This window comes from Bactrocera dorsalis, chromosome 3 (assembly GCF_023373825.1).
Source record: "Bactrocera dorsalis isolate Fly_Bdor chromosome 3, ASM2337382v1, whole genome shotgun sequence".
Lineage (NCBI taxonomy): Eukaryota > Metazoa > Arthropoda > Insecta > Diptera > Tephritidae > Bactrocera > Bactrocera dorsalis.
This window is the reverse complement of record NC_064305.1, coordinates 82,833,848-82,846,392: the sequence shown is the minus strand read 5'-3', so window position 1 is coordinate 82,846,392 and position 12,545 is coordinate 82,833,848. Positions and strand designations below refer to the sequence as shown.

General features: G+C 34.1%; 1 protein-coding gene across 1 annotated transcript in view; it reads right to left on the bottom strand.

Moving 5' to 3' along the window:
- The window catches only part of LOC105226224 (proteoglycan 4), a 40,407-nt gene that overhangs the window by 14,776 nt on the left and 13,086 nt on the right, over positions 1–12,545 (bottom strand). The window contains exon 2 of the mRNA XM_011205050.4: positions 4,457–4,503. The gene's annotated coding sequence lies outside the window, so the exon portion shown is untranslated. The remainder of the gene's footprint in view (positions 1–4,456; positions 4,504–12,545) is intronic.

Sequence of the window (12,545 nt, the reverse complement as noted above, 5' to 3'; positions counted from 1 at the left end):
TTTATTGATGCAGTCAAGCAAAGAAGAAGAAAAAAAAACATAAAAAGCGGCGAGGAGCGGAGTGGAGCAGTTGTGAGGGCTCGTTAAGTACACAAAAGTATTTAGTTGCTATCATAAGTTTATGAAAAGTATAAGCAAATAAGCAATAGGAGAAGTACATAGTCATAAGAGCATAAAAAGCGAGGCACTCGATAATATTTAAGTAAAGTAAAAATACCAATAACAATAACATCAAACAGTTTTGGCCTCACAATAACAGCTTACAAAGTAAAATCAACAACAATAATAGAAAAAAAAAATTAGACTATTTTCTGCTTAATAGAGCATACTTTCGGCGTGGTAAATATTGAAAGCAACAACAATAAATACAACAAATGAAAATTTAAGAAATTCTCAATTTGCTTTTTTGGCTACTAGCCACACATGTAATGACACCCATACGAGCACTTCAGCTAGTGTAATCAAATGGGTGTGGCTCACTTTACTCACCACAAAACATACAGACACATAAGCGCCTTTGTGCGGCAATAATGACCGTTTTTTCCAAAAATATTTTACAATTACATGCTTTAGAGTCATTACTTCGCCGTTATTGTGGTTTGCACTTATTATTTTCCTATTAACCCTGAACAAATTGTTTGGCAATATTGAAGGTGAAACTTTTTGGCAATGACTTTAATGTTGCACCCAATTGCTTGCTGTTGTTTGTTGTTTTTGGTAGAAAGTTGGAAAAACTTAAAAAATTGTTTGATAAACAAATGACTTGCGAATGTATACACACATTTTTTTTTTGATTTGTTTAAGATTTGGGCCAAATAATTGTGTGTTTTCTTAATTCATTGAACCCAGTAATGACTGCTTTGTGATATATGGTACTGATTTTTACCTAAAATATTGCCTTACAAGCATATGTGGACCACTAAGAAAGCTGTATTCAGAAAATTACCTTTTATTTGCAACTTCTCAATGTTTGAGCTTAGTTCCCTTGTAAAAACATATATATAAAGAGCAACAATAAAGTTATCTAGTAGAATGAAATTCCAAGAGTAAGTGGTTGTCTCATAAGATCGTGCTATAATCTCCTACCATTCTAGCTCAAATTGATTATGAAAGTTGTTTGTACGATTTGCCACTCACTCAGCATAGCCCAATGCAAAAAGAGTTTCCTTTTTGCAAAATATCGGTTTCAAATCTGTTCAATTTAGTTAGATGGTATGATCAAATTTGACTCGGACTTGACGGGTGGATAAAAAATTACCACTATAAGGGTATAAACTGTTTTATGTTTACACTACTATGAGCAAAAACTAGTAAGACTTTGTTCACAATTTTAAATTTCTTAATTTATTCTTCAAAATCTATGTGGTCCCTCTCAGCGTAGTCCAACTTCGAGTCAATATACTTGTATCAACGTTTTTTATAATACTCGAAATAGCCTTCAATGCGCGTAGCAATTCACAATTATTGTCTTCGATTGACTCAAAACTGTTTCTTCGGTTTTTTCGGAACGGTTGTTTTAGTTTGCGGAATAGCTAGAAGCGATATGGAGCTAAATCCGGCGAATACGGTGGTTGCGGTTTGGTTGAAAATTTAGCGAAAAACTCCCGAAGCATCAATGTTGTATGCGACGGTGATGCAAAACCCAAGAGTTGTCGGTCCATAATTCCGTCCTTTTTTACGAATAGCTTCTCGCAAATGGCGCATAACACTGAAATAGTATTTCTTGTTTACAATTTGGCCGGTCGGAAGGAATTCGGAATGCACCACACCTCGATAATCGAAGAAAACTGTCAATATAAGCTTGATTTTTTAACTTCTTTAACGTGTCTTTTTCGGCTTCGGATCAACTTTGTCACGATATTCGGTCGATTGTTCGTCCGTTTCCGGGTCGAGATTTTGGAACCAATCGTACAGTTGGTGCGGATGGCCGTCCTGGAAGTGGTTAATCGCCAGTACGTTCTCGACCATACAGATCAAAAACTCTTGCTCGCGACAAAGAATTGTTACCGAAGTTTTGCATAATAATTTTCACTTCTGCCATGCCCCTTACACATTTATCTTTTTGAGAATTGAAACCGAGCAGTGTTTTTTCAATAGTAGTAGATAATATATTGTATTATATAAAGATACTTTAGATTGCAAAAAGCGAAACAAAAATTGACGAATCATCAAATTTATATTAGTTTCCAGCTTCCGCTTTGAGTTTTAACTAAAGTCACGTCATTTTACAGATTTTGTACCCTTAAGTATTCTACTACCTAGAAAACATTATTTGTAGAAAATCGCTTTAAATTGATATTAATTTTTAAACAAATAGAATTTATTTAACAATATTTTGGTTTCTTGTGAAATAAAAAAATTAATTCTAATCCACACGCATTAAAGTACCTAATCTGCTCAGATAGAATTACGATTCCACGCACTTATCAAAAGAAAGAAAATATATCGCGATTGGGTTTCAGTTGTTGACACTTCATCAAATCCTTGATTACTTGCTATTTTTTCTTTGTCTTCAGCATTTGCATTTCATGCTTCATTTGCTGTATTCGTTACTTATTTATTGTGGTGTACTTTAAGCTTATTACGAAGCAAATGTGTGTAAACATCAATTGTTATTGTAGTTATTGTAATGTAATCCTATTAGCCTTGAACATAAACCTTTGCGGGCAAGGTAACCAGTTGGTTTGCCACAGTAAAAGAAATAAGTGTGGTAAGCAAGCAAGTGTGAGATTTTTTAAATATTTTTTCCACGCAAAATCCTATTGAAGTATTGCATAATTTCCACAACCTTGTTAGGTAAACCGATTACTTTGCGAAAGCGTAGCTCAAACAGCTTAAAATATGCTCGATTTGACGGGGAACTAGAGCCAGCAAAGAGTGAAATTTAAGGTTTTGATGGAATAAATTTCGGCAGTAAAAATATCAAATGCCACAAGAGCTTTTGATTAAAATTTCTATTTTGAAATTTTAGCCATAAATGCTTGGATTACTTAACTCGTTTCTATCGGCAAAATATTTTTTGAAATAAAATTAAAGAGGTAGAGAATTAAAAATGTTTTTTTCAAATGTCATAGACTTTATGATTTAAAGACTTAATTGACTATGGTATTAATCGAAAAGGCGATTATTGGAATAAAAAAACACAGAAAACAATTTTAAAGAAAAAATTAAATATTTTTCAAGTTTGCGACTTCTTCAACGGCGCTATGAAAAGGACCTTCCTAGTGAAAGAAATCTATAGAAAAAATATTTCACCCAATGTGTTGGTAATTTTCGATTTTTCAGATCGATTTGATCAATGTGTAGAGAACAATATACAGAAATTTTGATAGTGAGGGAATAATTCCATCAATATCAACTGATAATGCTTGAGAATCGACGATTAACAGTCAGAGATCTTATTGGCAGCACTGGAATATCGAAAGGATCAGTGAAAACCATTTTGAAGGATCATTTGGGCCTAATAAAGGTGTAAGCACGATTGGTTCCAAAATAACTAAATTTTTTCGGAAAACATCGTCGCGTTAACGTCTGTGAAATAATACTTTCCGACTAAAAGGGTGTCGTGAAACGTATTATTACTTGGCGATGAGTCTTGGATCTATGCTAATGATCAGGAAACAAATGATCAATCGGCCGAATATCTTGGGAAAAGTGAAGTGGAAAAGCCACCCGAAGCAAGTCAGAAATCAAGGTTATTATGTTGACGGTTTTCTTCAATTATCGAGGTGTGGGGTACGCCGAATTCATTCCGACTGACCAAACTATCAAGAAAGAATACTATTAGAGTGTTCTGAGTCGTTTGCGCAAAGCTTTTCGTGAAAATAGTTCGGAATTATAGACCGTTAACTCTTGTTTTTTGCGCCACGATACTGCAGCCAACCACCGTTTTAGCCTGATTTAGCTCCATGTGACTTTTGGCTATTCAGCAAACTCAAACCGGGGAAACTGTTTTGAGTTAATTGAAGACATTAATTGTAACTAAACGTGCGCGTTACATTGAAGGCTATTCCGGAAATTGTCTTCAATAATTATTTCGAGGATAGGAGAAAACGTTGGCATAAGTATATTGATGCCAAGGGGGACTACTTTGAGAAAGACGACATAGAGTTTGAAGAATAAATTAAGAATTTAAAAATTATGATCAAAGTCTTATTATACTTTTCTCATAGTATCGAAATATTGATTTAAAGTAATAGCATGTTATTTTTAGAGGTATAACCTACACATAAACAAACCCCTTTACATATTCAGAAAACTGCTTGATAAGAAAAACTTATTACAATTAACACTCAAAGTACTGCTTTCAAACTCGGTGGGTGTTAAGTCATCTATTTATAAACACAAATATTTTTTTAATTAAAAAAGCCTATTTAGTACCAAATATGTGTGCTATGCTGGTTGAACGACTTTTCTGCACTCACATACATACGCATGACCCAAAATGGCGACTTACCATAAACTCAAGTACGTGCCAAGCGTTCGAAACCAAATTTACGAAATCTGAAAGAAATCAAAAAAACGAAAAAAAATTAAACCAATTGTCAAATATATAAACAAACCAAATTAAGTTAATTTCAATTTTGTTAAGACAACATATTTAAGTGTGGCTTGCAGTAATTGCAATGTGACATGCGCACACGCACGCAAGCGAGCGCCATGGAGAGCCATATGTTGCAAGGGCAATATAAGCAAGAGAGTATGGAAAAAACATTGCTTTAGGCATATGTGTGTATGTGTGTGGTATTATCTTTTTCTGTAGTGGAGTAATGCTCGTGCGAAGCTGCAATTAATTTGGAAGTTAATTGTGCGTGTGGCAAGCAAATGGCAGCCGAAAAATAATTTTTTTTTTAAACAGTAAGACAAAATTAGATTATAACACTAAAGCAATGTAATGCGCACATAACATACATATCTACATTTATTTGCGTACAGAAAAGTAATAAGAGCGCCAAAAATGTGGGTGCAACATTGCGGTTTTTGTTATTAAAGCTCAACAAATATGTCTGATCATATGCTGATATGTGCTAATTAGCGTGCGAATGCGAAGAAATATATATATGTTAGTCACCGCAACAACAAATATTTAGTTGCGCATTTGTGATGCTTCTTCCAACATTCCTGCCTACTGACCGCCAACACAAAGTTGCTGACTAGCCGAGTGTGCTTCCAACACCTACAGCAATGCAATAGCAACCGAAATTGTGGGATACGCTTCGGCTGGCGGCAGAGCGCACATTAGCTCTTGTATACAGATATATGTATATACACATTAATATATACATACATATGTATACAACAAATGAGTTACGATTGTGGCCTTTTGGTGGTTAACACTCAAGCTTGTGTGTGTGGCAACATAATAAATATCACTTTGTGTAGCTGCTAACACTTGGTTGTTGTTGTTGCTGCTGCTTTATAAGTTGCACTTTGCAGAAATTCTTAATTTATTGCGATTTATTAGAGCGAAAAGAAGTGGCTGACTGACTGACTAGCTAGCTGCGTGAGGCATGCACCACAAGGCGCCCATAGGCAGTGCAACAAATTAATCAAGTGTATGCACTTTGTTGTAAGTACATGCATATATATAAAAATTTATGTAAATATATATATTTTTATATGTGTTATTATTATATACATATTTGTGGCTTTTCGATCGCTCCAGTCTTTGTTTTCATCTTTTGGCACTGAAGAAAAGCGCGCGAGGCGTTAAACGTTTAATGTTGAGCAGCCATGAGCAGGCGGTGTGAATTGCATATTTTTTCAATTAAAAATATTTGTGGCATTATCAATATCAAATTTTTATAGCTATAAATATATTAGTAAGAAGGTTACGTCGCTTTTATAGATTTGCGTGAGAAATTTTCATCAATAACACTGGTGAAGGCTTAATATGTTGAACCATATTATTTCTTGCAAAAAATTATTTAACCAAAGTTGACTTTAGATGCTGCAAAGCTTACTCTTCATAAGATAGATATTAAAATTGAGGTCATAATCGTCTTATGTTCGTGAATTGGGACTTGAAAATAATTCGAATTTTCATTGAAAAATCGTCCTCAGCGATGATGCTGATTTCTGGCTGAATGGCTTCACCAATAAGCAAAATATGCGTTAATGGTCAGCTAACAATACACACGCACTCAACGAGTCACCATTGCGTTCCGAAAAACTTACAGTTTGCTGTGGTTTATGGGCCACCGGCGTCATTGGTCCACTTCCTTCTTATGTGATGATCAAGACCGGCACGTTACTGTGAATGTGAATCACTACCGCCCAATGATAACCGAATAGTTTGACCCGATTTAGATGAAATAGACTTGAACAATATGTGGTTCCAACAGGACGGCGCCACAAGCCACAGAGTAAATGTCACAATCAATTAATTGAAAACCAAGTTTGGTGAACGTATTATCTCACGAAATGGCTTAGTCAATTGGCCGCCTCGGTCGTGCGATGTGACACCTATAGATAACTTCCCGTGGGGTTACGTCAAGTTTATGTTCTATGCCAATAAGCCAGCGACGATTGATGAAGTTCAGATGGATATCGCTTCCCTAAATCGACCAAGCTCGTCAAGCTGATCACTTACACTTAACTACACTTATACTAACTAGTGTATATACTTTCTGCTTTCGAAATTTCTTTCTGCCTGTTACAAGCTGCGTGGCAAAGTTAAGTTACCCTGTTCAGGGTATAAAAATGCCAAATTATAGTCTGGCTTACGAGAGAAGTACTTATTTGTCTTACATTTCGACTAGCGCTTCAATTCCACTTTAAGATGTTTCAAAAGTATTCATAGTAACCTCGAAATTAGTCAAAAGACAATTGAAGAGATTTCAAACCAGCAATTTGCTCAGATATAAGTATATACGTTAAGTAACTCCGCAAAAAATTGCATTTCAGTGACTTTGCCTCATGAAAAAATGCGCAACACGTTTTGAAAGCGGCAACAAATTGCTATGATTACTAGCCATGCTTGCAATTTGAACGCGAAATATTTTTTAAATATATATTTGATTTTATTTATATTTATTTTTAGTATAAATATGTGAGCAAACACGTAAAGAGGCGATAAATTAACTGATCGACAACATTTAAAATCGGATCGATTGCAGAAATCTGCGTAACTGCATTATCATTCCAAAATAGTACGTGTGATCACTATGTATGTGAAGCAGTTTTGGTTGCTATTTTTAAACAATTTCGGTAATTGATTTGCTGGAATTAAGTGATCGGGTTTACGTGGCATTTGCTAACAAGTGAATTTAACCCACAAGCCAATTTGAAGGAAGATATGTGTTGGCATGTTTGCATGTGTATGATATATCGAGCGTTTTGGCTTTGAAAGTTTGGTTTTTCTTGAGAGATGAATGGCCACATTCGCATTATTTATAGTATAGTTCAGTTATAATAAATGAAATCAATACAGTTGAATAATATTTTGCAATTTTTATGAAAAATTTTTTGACTAACCGATTGACAATATGACTGTTCTACGTGAAAATTATTTGTCACCTTTTTTACTACTAACACCAGTACTATTGAATTCGTCGCATGACATGTTTTATTTATTTACTATTTTTTCTTCAATACAACACACGAAGGCTCTTTGCTGCTTTAATTTATCAATGACACTGATTTGTAGGCCTCTTGTAGTATAAATTACCAGGTAAGCTTATACAAGTGTGTGGTTTACAAAAAATGTGTGGTTCGGTATACATGTACAGACTTATGTGTGCTCTTAATTACTTTGTGGTTAAAAAATTTGAGCTCATGCGTATGCGCTTATAAATATATGCTCCATGGAACTGCGAATGGTGATAATTATTTAGCTTAGCTGATCTCGATATTTCGTTTTTTCCACGAATTTATGAGTTAATGATTTTTAGGTAGACATTTATATATGTATATCGTCATCTAAAATGCAAAATAACGTAAATTGACTTCTCATAAGTTTACAGGCGAAGGAAAAACGATATAATAGAAACCACTCATATTGAAACAAAATGTGAGTTTTGGTTATAAAATGTTATATATTGGTTTTATATTAGTTTTTATTGGTTACATAATGGTTATATATAAAAATTTTATGCTATATATATGTAATATGATATAATGAATCGTAAGCAATAAAAAACTTTATTTCGATTTTTTTTGATGATACCTTGTTTTGCATTTTAGGTGACGATATGTAATAAGCTGCAACTGACGTTGGTAGGCGGGTGCGTATGAGTAACAATTTCAATTTGTCTTATTTTAGAACATTTTAGATTACGAAAGGGTTTTATAAAGAGAGTTTAGAGAATATTTAGAGAAAATTAAGAAACTTACGGGCGTAGGAAGTGTTTACAATATTCTTTAAACAAAATTTCAAGAAATATGTTTTTCGTGATTTCGGTGCTAAAGCAATGCAAGCCTAAACCGTAAGACTTAAGAAATGTTATATGGTATTAAGTACAACATAACCTAAACTTGAAAGAAAGCAATAAGTTTGATTTATTGGGAGAAATGAAAAAACGTATATGACATTTAGCGACTTTTCACACACAATCAAGTTTTGTACGTTCAAAAATTTAAAAAGTTATATGTACTTATATTGAATTTGTATACAGGGTATTCTATGTCTAACATGTTCAAGAAATAGTCCCAGATTTTGAGATATCAATCAGACATTCTGCACATAACCTTTTCTCCCCAAGAAGTAACTCATTTGCCAGAAACGCCAATATCATATCACTATAGCGCATAGTTGCCATACAAACTGAAAAATCAAAACTAAGCTCTTGTATAGAAAACTCGTTTATTTTACAGGATATATTCACGAATTTCGGCATGGTTCATTGATCAAAATAACTCTATAATCTCCGAGGAAATTGTGTAGTTCGAACCATTATAACATATAGCTGCCATACAAACGATCGATAAAAATTAAGTCCTTGTACAGAAAACTACTATATTTTACAAGATATTTTCCCGAATTTCGGCACGGATCATTGATCAAAATAACTCTATAATCTCCGAAAAAATTTTGCAGATCGGACCATTATATTATATAGCTGTCATACAAATTGAACAATCAAAACTAAGCTCTTGTATGGATTTTTTTTTTATTTGACGTGTTATCTTCACGAATTCTGGCATGGATTATTATCTATGGTATATAGCTGTCTTACAAACTGGTCTATCAAAATCAGGTACTTAAAATTATTTATTGAAATTTTTGAAGACTTTACTACTTAGCTGATGCAAAATCAAAAATAAAGTGTAGCACCGATGGCCTTGGTTACAGGTCTACAGTAAGATGATTAGCCTAATTTATAACTGTTTGAACTTTAATGGCATACAATTGCTTAATTTTTAGTTCCACAAGCATGAAATATCCCAAATTTTGCAAACAACTATACGTTATTGCAATTTTATTGCAAAATTAAGCGCTTTATAATAGTTAGATCTGACCACTAAATCCTTTCACTCAGTTCAGTGTCAGCTGCCTTCAATTTTTCTTGTGATTTACTTTCATTGCCAAATTTATTTATGGCCAGCAATTAATGCAAGCCATTTCCCTCACAACCTTTTACTTACAACAAAGCAGTTGAGTGATCAAGGCGTAGGTTTTCAAGTCAGTAACAGATACAAAGGGGACAAAAATAATAGACTCATGCAGATTTGTTTACCGTTTATGTACGCCAATCTGTAATATGTAGTATAAACACAAGGCTGCGGGTTATTGAATAAAAGCTGCAGGTGCATTAGCCTGCCAGACAAGCAAATAAAAAATCCTTAGGCGCCATAAAAAATCGCGACTATGAGCAGCACTAAATTGAGTTCGTGCTATCTGCATAGTAAGATAAGCTGGTTAACTCATTATTTATAATAGATTTCTTGCTGGTTTTGGTTTAAGTTTACCTAAAACTGGTGTAACTTTCAAGTTTGTGCCGCAACAAAGTATTTTTCGAATTGATGTTGGAGTTCAAAGACATCCAATTGAAGCTTGTGTGCAATTTTTCTTGTGTTTGAAAGTTAGTTTTGAGTTATTTTTGCGCGCCAGGTGCATACAAATGTAAATTTTGTTGCCTTAAAACACTTTTTCACACGCAGTTCAACATTTAAATGCAATTTGTGGATTTTTTCTTGTGTCTTATATTTGTTTACATTTTTCGTTGTTTTTATTTTTGTCCACACAAGCAAAAAAATAAATAATTACAGTAAAGTGTACTGTCTACTTTAAATAAAATCATTTAGACGCCCATAACTCGCTTGATTTGTTGCCCAGCCAACTTTAGTGCCAACGACAGGCTGGTTTATACCAACATTTGAAGAAAATGAGGCATAAAATAATAGAAAAAAGAATAAAAATAATAAAAAAATACGAATAAAAGTGACAGCACCTTAAAACCCAAGTATGCACAATAAATCATACGCTATATATTATATCTGATGTATACAAACATTAGCTAAATAAGCAAAACCACGCCACTCAAACGAAAGACTTAAGGCACGAACTTTCTTTTCATTTACATGCGCGCTCCGCACCTGTCTCAGACGTTAATGCGTCATTACTTGCATAATTTGCGCAAAAAAAAGAAGCAGAATATTAACGTGCTAAGGTTGATGTGACGCCGCGACGCGCCGCTAATGACGAATGCTGTCGCTGAGGCGGCTGGCAGACAAGTCAAGCGTCAAGTGCGACATGAGGCGTTGAAAGCGAAAGTGAAATGCCGAAAAAATATTCAAAATATTTCTTATACATACACACACACATATACAGACCACTTTGATTGCGCATGCGCATGTGTATTAAAGCAAATTAGGCAAGAATTGGCGCCGCTAGTGCGCATATTTCACTTTTATTAGCCCATAAACGTGGCGGAGAGTTGTGCGCATGCGCATAATTTGCTGCTACACATTGCTAATGTCACTTGTTGTTGCTTGCGGCGCTTACTGTTTGCCTGTGCTTACGTTTGCGTTGCCATGCGTTGTGATTATTGCATATTTTCACGCTCATATATAACTTTTAAATTTTGAAAATTTTCTAGTTTCCGCTTATGTTTACATTTTGTGTTAATTTAGTTACCATTTAGTACGTGTTAAATGAAATTTTGCGTTTAATGATAGATTACTACCGTTATTTGACTTTCCGGGCATTTTTTCATATCTTCATTGGCCGCAAATTGTGTAACATACATATGTCAGTGTCTGAAAAAGCTGTCTAATGCCGCAAAGACACACACACACTCTTATATTTCTACACATGAACGCTTACTCAAGTTTATCGTTAAAATATATATCGCTTTGGTGTTATGCAACAACGCTCGGTGTTAATTGTTTTCGACGCCGTTTTCCATTTTTTCAGTTAATTTTCAAACGTTGCTGCTGCATACCGTCACCTGCTAACGGTATTTCAGTTACATGCTATTAGTAATCTAATTTTTCATAATTATCGTTTTGCTGTTCGAATTCATGACGTGTGAATGATTTCTAGCCAATGCTTGCTAATATACATTTTTTAAATTTCCGGCTGTAACTTTACGCCATTGGCAACATTTACTGGCAAATGAATAATTAGTGTATTTAGCTAATTGTAAATGGTTGCTTAATAAAGCTTATAACACCGCGTAGTGTTGGGAAAAGAGTAGTCTTAATATTTAGTCTTTGAAATAATTTTTGGGGAGTGATATCTCATTTTAATACATGCCAACTGTTAAAAGTAATCATTATGTATTTGAACTGTTACTCAAGAGTATGTAATCAACTGTGAAAAAAGTCTATTGGGGGAAAAGCACAAAAAACCGGGTTTTTGGAAAAAAATGTTTTTATGGATTTTGAAATTTTTTTTGGATTTTGAAAATTTTTTTGGATTTTTAAAAAATTTTTATCAGAAAGCTGAGATTTTTTTTTACATAAAATTGGATAATTTAAAATTTTTTTCACTCAATTTTGAGGTCGTTAAAAAATAAAAGAAAAAGTCATTTTTTTGTTTGATCTCAGTTTGAATTGCGCGCCAAAAAACAATGGAGCAACTTTGACCACTAAAAAGTTAACAGATATTCTTCTTTAGGTCTATATTATGACATTCTAAAGTTTGGTCAAAATCGGAGAACCTCGGGTACAAAACCATGTCGCCAATTGATGGAATGGCCCATATAAAGAGTACTCGATAGTCGGTTGCTGACATCTGAGAGATAGCAGAGGCTCTCAACATCTATTATGGATCAACTTAATACATTTTGGTTAATGATTTGGGTAGGAAGGTCATCAATGCTAGATTCGAATACTATTTAGCAAAAACAAACGTCAAGTAGATGTCGTGCAGCAGTACCGTACCGTTCATCAAACTCATAGCTTTTTGAGTATTGCGTCGCAACTGTACAACAAACTAGCGAATAGCGTTTTAAGAATGAGTCAGAATCCTAAAAACTCAACATTTTATTAAGGCACTCAAGGCTTCTACGATGCTTATAATACTACAAGTGTACGTGTGGCTTGCTTGTATTCGCTCATCAGCTTATTTTAAAGAAGGTTAAACAGATTTGTGATAAATA